Here is a 7749-nt window from a genome sequence, read left to right as displayed (position 1 = left end):
ATGAACATCTTCAATGAAGGAAACATGCACAGGGGTTGCTTCAAGGGAGAGGAGAGGATGATCAGACCTGCCTGCAGCACCCAGTGGGACCAGGTTCTTCACTTAGGTCATCACCCTGCCAAGTGGCAGGTTGTGGACCTGCCATTTTACAAATGGGGAAACTGAGGCTCCGAGAGTTGATGGTAACGTTCCCAGTAAGCGTGCAGAGGGAGTCTGAACCCAGGTTTGACCTACTGCACTTGCTCACCCTGCTCCTTTGCAGCCCGAGGCATTTCGGTGTGGTCAGAGCCTGTTAGGGCTGGCCTGTCAGATCTGAGCTGTCTTATGTCTCCCTCCCTCAGACAGGAGGAAACCTAGTTCTCACCCAGACTCTGCCTGTGAGGCTCCTGGGGAAGCAGATTCCTGGAGTTCTGTCTTGGGATTTGACTAGCAGGTCTGGGTATGGCTCTGGAATCGGCACTTACAGGGCTTCAGGGTGACCGCTCAGGGTGGGCCCTGAATCTGCATGAAGGTTAGCAGTGCCAGCAGACACTGTCTTTTCAGATAAAGCAGATCTTTGTCAGTTTATAAATCAGCCCCTGTCTGGATGCCCCTTGGGTGTGCTTTGAGGCAAATGTCTGAGAAAAGACCCTGCATGGTTGCTATTTGGAAAGTTAAGCCCCTGGCTTTGGGATAAAGGTGTCCAGCCTCTGGGATGGCCTATCCTTCAGGTGTGCAGGAACCACCTCATCTTTCTCCCCATCTGAGCCACCTGGAGAGTGGCAGGACCGAAGGCCCTAGTATTAGACCTCAGACCCCAAACTCGTTCCCTGTGCTGGGTCTCCAGTGACCCTCCTTTGTGGTTCATTCCAGAAGGCCTGAGATATGAAAGGCACTGGCCTGGTCAGTTATAGACTAATGTTTGGTTCTAGTCCTACTACAGATTCACCATGTGACCTAAGCCAGTGGTTCGCCCCCACAGGACCTCAGTTTCCTCATCTGTAAAATGGGAGTAGGTGCCCTGCCTCCCAGAGTGGTTAAATATAGTTTTACAGTTTAGTTATAGGTAAAACACTGGACCCAAGCACGGCACCATAATAGTGACTCACCCCAAATACGGGCTCAGTCTTGGGCTCTCTCTCCATCGTTTGCTCCCTGCAGCCACTTTCTTGGTGAGTTCATCTACTCCTATGGCTCCAGCCGGGCGTCACCTCTGTGAGGGTTTCTTTGCGGTCTTGGTCCTCTGTATTCCCACAGAGGGGAGGTTGAGGACTGGTGCTGGACACAGAGTGCCGAGCCAGGAATGGTGGGCAGAATTCTAGTTTCCATCGCTCAGTTATTTGATCGAACACAATCTACAGGCTGCTGGGCAGGGACTTTGCAGGTGGAATTAGGCTTCAAATCAGCTGATTTGGGGGGATTATCCTGTATTAGCTGAGAGGTCCTGATGTAATCACAGTGGCCATTCAGAGCAGAAGAGGAAAGCGGGAGGCTCAGAGAGATGAGGCAGAGGGAGGTCAGAGCTCTTTGAACCATGAGAAGGACTCTACCCACCATGGCTGGCTTTGACGGGGGCCCTGAGCCAAGGACTGTGAGTGGCCTCTGGAAGCTGAGAATGACCCCAGCCCACGGCCAGTAAGGAAACGGAGACCTCAACCCCACAACCACATGGAGCTGAATTCCGCCAACGACCTCAATCAGCTTGGAAGCAGATTCGTTCTGCGGCATCCGCCGGAAAGGAAGGCAGCCTTCTCCACAGGAGTGGGCAGCTGCTCCACGGAAGCAGGTGAATGAAACTGAGCCTGGAGGCCTGCCTGCCTTCCTGATTGTCCAGGCCTAGAGTTCCCTGACGCATCAGCAGAGCTCAGGCATCCAACCAACCCCAACCGCAGCTCCTGAAATCCTCAGTCAGCGCCTCCTTCTTACTGTTCTAGGAATTATTGCCCACCCCACCTCCACTGATGCTTTTTCTTTAGGCCAAATCTGCTGGTCATTCCCCTCTTCCCCTCAGAACATTATCCCCTCCCCAGCTATTACCTACGGCTTTAACTGGTTTCCCAGATCACTTGTCAGAGTCAGCATCCCGGCAGGAAAACTGGGCCCCTCACCAGACTTATTATATTTCTGCCCTCTACCTCTAGCATCTTGTAATAATAATAATAATTGCCGTAATAATGTAATATTTACAATAACTACCATTTACAGGGATTTTGTTCTTTAATGCTCATAACAGCCCCGTGAAGGTTCTTTGAGAATGCACACAGCCACGTTCTTGATAAAGAAATTAGATTTGGAGAAGTTAAGTAGGTCTGCTGGTAGGTGATGGAGCTCTTTTCACACCCACATGCTGATTTTACATAGTAGGTAAGCAGAGGTCTGGTTAAGTGGTTTGGGTGGATGACGGTCTGTAAGATGCAGAAGTGGATGAATGGATGGAAGTAGGGATGGATGGATATATGGGAAAATGGCTTTATGGTTGAAAGACTAAATGGATGCTTGGTTGGAAAGAAGGAAGGATGGATGGATGGATGGATGGATGGATGGGATGGATGGGTGGGGGCTTCCCTGGTGGCGCAGTGGTTGAGAGTCCACCTGCCGATGCAGGGGACACGGGTTCGCGCCCCGGTCCGGGAGGATCCCACATGCCGCGGAGCGGCTGGGCCCGTGAGCCGTGGCTGCTGGGCCTGCGTGTCCGGAGTCTGTGCTCCGCAACAGGAGAGGCCACAACAGTGAGAGGCCCACGTACTGCAAAAAAATAAATAAATAAAAATAATCATAATAATTAAAAAAAAATAAATGGAGGCAGGGTCAGAAGAAGCCTCACTGACGGATGGATGGGTGGATGGATGGATTGGATGGATAGATGGGGATGGGTGGCAGGATGAATCAGTGGATATAGAGATGAGTGATCAGAGAGTTTGTAGAGTGGGAAAGGTAACGAATGCATGAGGTGTATGAGTCTGCATCAAAGAGCAACTTCGGTTGGATCGTAATATGAAGCTGGACCTCTTGCTAGCTCCATTGTTGATGAGGAGACATCCTGTTTAGCTATCTTGATTATTTCCCTTGCCCTGAGTCAGAGAAGTCAGCCTGACAATGTCCTCCAACTGCATGAGAAGGCGTTGTTTGTCCCCTAAGAAGTCAGGGAACATGGGAACCACCACTGGTTTTGTTTTAAGCCCTGAAGATGCTGTATTCACATCCAAGAAAGTGTGAAGGCTTGCAGAAAAGTCCAGAAGCTGTGTTTCATTATGGCCAGGACTGGGGTGAAGCCAGTAAGGTTATGTTGAACAAGTATAGGGTTTTATCCTGTCATTGTTTTGTTTCTTCATGTGTGATATTTTGTTCATCATAGGTTTTTGCATTAATTTTTGTTATTTTAAAATACTGCATTAAAATATTATGCAATAAAAATATCATGACTGAGTTTTTTGGCCCTCCCTTAAATGTTGCACCTGAGAGGGTATGTCTCATTTCTTTCACCCTCGTCCTGGCCCTATGACGGAGCACCAGTTTCTGGACTTTTCTGTAAGCCCCTGTACTCCTGTGCAGGGGAAACTTATCCCTGTTCGGTTTGCTTCACTCTTGCATCTGCGGGAGGCAGGAACTCAGGGGCTGGAGCCCAGAGCGTGTCTGCCTCCAGGGCCTCCTTCAGTCACTTGTTGTTCACACATTCTCCCCATCTACACTCCTTTGTTTTCACTTAAGACCTTCTATGATATATCCCTACTCTGTTTGCAGCATCCACTGCCACTGCACTCCTCACCAGTCCACAGGTGAGCTCCCTGTTCTGGGCACAGCCCTACCTCCACCCCCCTCCTCCTGCCTTGTCCTCTTGCCTCCACAGAAACTTCCTCTTCCTGATCTCCTGAATTAATCATCTGCATCACACACTGTTATGCTTCATCCTCTACTATTTTGGAGAGTGTCCTGCAGAGCTCGTTGATTTTCAGCAAGTTTGCACCCTTTTGGCCGTTAGTCTGAGTGGTCAGTACTCATGCCATACTGGTGGTTAAATATTTTGAAAATCAGGTTTCCTGTATCTTGCCCTCCTCTGTGAAATGGAGGTAAAAATACCCAGGAGCTCGAGCTCAGACACAGAGCCTGACACGCTGCAAGTTGGACAGAAACGGTAGCAGTAGCGGTCGCTGTTGTTATTTATTGAGTCAGACGATAAAACGCTGGTGGCTTTAAAGGTGATATGTGAGGGGCTGCGGATCCTGGCTGAGAGAGGTTTGCAGGTGCTGTACTCCCCTCCTGATGAGGTTTCCGGGTGCCGTGAGAGGGCTGGAGAGAAGCAAGAATGGGTGTACGGGTTTGTGGGTGGACACGAGGCTTGGCGGGAACCAAAGAGAAAGCACAGTAGTTGGGGCCGTGGGGAGGCTCCAGACCTGGAAGGCGAGCAGCCGGTTTGCCAGGACCCTGTCCTGTGTGAGCAGGACATACCTGACTTCCCTTGCCGGCAATAAGAAATGGGCCTTGACTGTCTCTGGGCCACGAGTCACTTGATCTGAGTGTGGGTAGTAACTGCACACTAAACATACATTATGGCGTATGCTGTGATCAGTGCTGATAAGGGGCTGTCTGAATGAAAATAGAGTCAGGTTGGGACAGAGGGAGTCTGCCTGATTTCACCATCAAGCCCTGCTGTGGTACCTCTGGGTGACTCCCCGGCCAGCCACTCAGGGGCCCCGGCAGGCCCCTCCCACCTGCCACCTGCCTGGTCCCCTCTCTCCCTGGATGCCTCACCAGACTTGCTCAGCCATCGCTCGGACTGTCTCTCATCTGAGACACTCAGGCTCCCCACTCTTTGCTCAGCTAGAAACCTTGGGTTTCTAGCCCTTCAAGGCCCAGTTTGGGACAGTGCCTCTAAGAAGCTCTCTCTGAACAACCCCCTGCCCCCGTTTCTTTTTTTACTGTTTTTTTTTTTTTAATTTCAAATGAAGTGAAATCAATATAGTATACAACTAACCATTTTAAAACATATAATTCAGAGTTATCCCATTAACTGATATAATTTCTGATCACATCTGGAGCATTTTTTAATGAGCAGACGGTTACATTCAGTTCTTTCTGTCTTTTTTTTTTCTTTTGAGGTGAAATTCACATAACATGAATTAACTATTTTATTTATTTTTATTTTTTAATTTTTGGCCACACCACGTGGAATGCAGGATCTTAGTTCCCCAACCAGGGATGGAACCCGTGGCCCCTGCAGTGGAAGCGTGGAGTCTTAACCACTGGACCACCAGGGAAGTCCCATGAATTAACCATTTTAAAGTGTAGAATTCAGAGACATTTAATGCCTACAGAACACTGTGCAACATTGTGCAGTACCTCTCTCTAGTTTCAAAACTTTTTTTTTTTTTTTTTTTGCGGTACGCGGGCCTCTCACTGTTGTGGCCTCTCCCGTTGCGGAGCGCAGGCTCAGCGGCCATGGCTCACGGGCCCAGCCGCTCCGCGGCATGTGGGATCTTCCTGGACCGGGGCACGAACCCGTGTCCCCTGCATCGGCAGGCGGACTCTCAACCACTGCGCCACCAGGGAAGCCCCACGCCAGATCTTTAGTTGCTGGTACGTGGGATCTTTTAGTTGTGGCATGTGGGATCTAGTTCCCTGACCAGGGATAGAACCCGGGCCCCCTGCATTGGGAGCACAGAGTCTTAACCACCAGGGAAGTCCCAAGGCAGGGACCTTGACTGCATTGTTCATGGCTAAGTCCACAGTGCCTAAGATGACCTGAAACAGTCAGGGCTCTACAGATAGCTCATGGTTAGCAAGTGCTTGTCCCGTGCTCATCACCTCAGGGTAGCAGCTTGTAGCAGCACGCTGAATCCTCCCAGCAACCTTAACTGCTTTTCTGTGTCTGAAGAAAACAAGCAGTCATGGAGCCTGTTGGCTGCAGCTCCCAGGGAAAAGGGTCTTGCCTCCCAGCGGGCCTCATGCCTGTCACTGAGGGTCGTGTTCTGGGTGGTTGTGAGGAGGGGTCTGGGGAGGACCAGTGCCTTCCCTGGGGCCACGCCCATACTAGCTCTTCCCCAAACAAGTGTATTCTTTCATGTTTCTGGGATTTCGCTGGTCCCCCTGCCCGGCATGTCCTCCCCGCCACCTTCTTCTGGAAAATCATCCCTACTTATCCCACACCATCCTTACACCTCTGTAGAGCTTTTTCCAATCCCCCACCACTGTCCTTTCCTCCGTGGTGTCCCCAAGGCACTTCCTGCACCATCCTGTGACAGCGTGGCTCAAACGGTCTGTCTCTCTAGTAGCTTAAAGGTGGCTGCACATTCTTTGTGGCTCTTCCCATCAAGAGGAGGTGCTTGATTCTCTTCCCCTTGTGACCAGGCTGGCCTTGGTGACGTGCTTGACCAATAGAACACTGTGGGTGTGGTGTTCTGGGAATTCTGAGCCTAGGTCAGAAGAAGCCTTGCAGCTTCTGCCTGAGGCTCTAGGAAGGCTGCTCTTCGGACCCAGCTGCCATACTGTGAGAAGCCCAAGCCACGTGGAGAGGCCACGTGTGGACGCTCCGGTTGACAGCCCAGCTCAGCCCCCAGCTATGGGAGAGCACCATCTTGGACACCCCGTCCAGTCGAGCCTTCAGATGACTCCAGCCTCAGCTGCTCTGTGACCGGCACCTCACAAGGGACTCCAAGCAAGAACCACCAGCTGGACCCAGTCAACTCACAAAACCGTGAAAGATTGTTTTCAGCCATCACATTAAGTTTTGGAGGTATTTGTTCCTGCTGCAATAGAGAACATCAACAGTCTCCCTCATCAGACTCTGAGTACCCCCCAAAAGCAGGGATTCTGCCCTTATCGCTCCAGATCTCTGGTCTGAGCCCAGGGCCTGATAAGGACCAAGTGCTCAGCAAATATCCCTTGCGTGAATCAATGAAACCCGTCAAAATTCCGCTGTTCACCCTGAGATAGAATAGATTTATTAGCAAGAGGTAATCAGGAAACATATATTTTTACAAAAATGGAAATTTCTTTTTTTTTCCAAACAAGCTGTAAGTTGAAATATTGTAGGACTTGAAAGAGAATTCTCATACCACTAGGTATTGCTTACAGCAAAAGTTGTCTGTTTGTCAGAGTGGAGCATGCCTGCCACTTCAGAGTTAACCTGTGTTTTCTATACTGTACAATGTAAAAAATAGATGGTAATATTCACAGAATAAGCACTACGGTACTATATTCCTGCTAGAAGGCATTTAGACAGGACTACAGTATATGCAATAAAAACACTTGGTTATTGATTTCCTAATTCTACAGTGTGGTACTATTTTTTTCACAAGGCATACAGACTTGGAGCAACTCAACGTAAGCTTGTAGTGACCGTTAGGCAGCTCATAGAGGAAAAGTGACATTCTTGTGTGTTCCCGACTCGCAGTGAATGCTGGGCAGCCGTCGGCAGAAGTCGACATGACTTTGTGTTGTGATTCTGTTTTCCTCAGGAAGTTCCAGGGCCTTGTCCAGGGTTATCGAGACTGCTAGTCACGCTACCTGGGTTTATTCTCAGAGCCAGGAGCGACGTAGTGCCTGAACGAGGTGGTGGCCTCAGTGTCGCAGGGCGTGGTTCTCAGCGGACAGGACTCCTTTCTCTCCAGGTCACTGGGAGACACGGAGTTTTGAGACCTGCGATTTTGGCTGAAAAAGCTGCTTTGGAAATTGGCATCACCGTCAGCGGGAAGATTCGTCGATGACTGGACTTCAGGGTACGGTTCCCCCTCCCGCCTCCCCCCTACCCCCCACCCTGTTATAACAGCTACA

The sequence above is a fragment of the Tursiops truncatus genome, chromosome 2, assembly GCF_011762595.2.
Source record: "Tursiops truncatus isolate mTurTru1 chromosome 2, mTurTru1.mat.Y, whole genome shotgun sequence".
Taxonomy (NCBI): Eukaryota; Metazoa; Chordata; class Mammalia; order Artiodactyla; family Delphinidae; genus Tursiops; species Tursiops truncatus.
This window is presented reverse-complemented; position numbering follows the sequence as displayed.